The sequence below is a fragment of the Eimeria mitis genome, genomic scaffold (assembly GCF_000499745.2).
Source record: "Eimeria mitis Houghton genomic scaffold, Emh_scaff8248, whole genome shotgun sequence".
Taxonomy (NCBI): domain Eukaryota; phylum Apicomplexa; class Conoidasida; order Eucoccidiorida; family Eimeriidae; genus Eimeria; species Eimeria mitis.
In genome coordinates, this window is record NW_013576058.1 from 1609 (window position 1) to 2110 (window position 502).

Here is a 502-nt window from a genome sequence, read left to right on the forward strand (position 1 = left end):
TTGCAGTGAGGTTCCCAACTTGGTAGCTAAGAGACCACATGGCACGCTAGCTGGCTAGCTAGCTGGCTAGCTAGCTGACGAACATAGGCTGCGACTGCTCGATGAGAAGCGGTTTGTACGTGTGATTACGTTGTGCAGTTTCTGTCGTTGTTGCTTGCGTTTCGGTCTGCATGCAGAGGCAAGTGCGGCGTACCTGAGAAGATGCATGAATAAGGAGAACCTCCATCTGCAGGTTGTTGAGGGCTTTGGTCACCTGGACTTTGGCTGGGGGAAAGACAGAGCTAAAGACTTGTACCCGCAACTCTTGGGGATGGTTTCTGCATGCACTGCTCCCTCCTCTTGTGCATGCAAAGAAACAGAAGGGAATAGGTGAAACCGGTCGTCCGGGCTGCTGTGCATGCATATACTGCAGAACAGCTGCCTTTCGCTTTCGAAGAAGACGTTGCACGGGAGGTTCAGCCGTCTTTGTTTCAGCTTGTCACTGCATGTTTATTCATTTTGT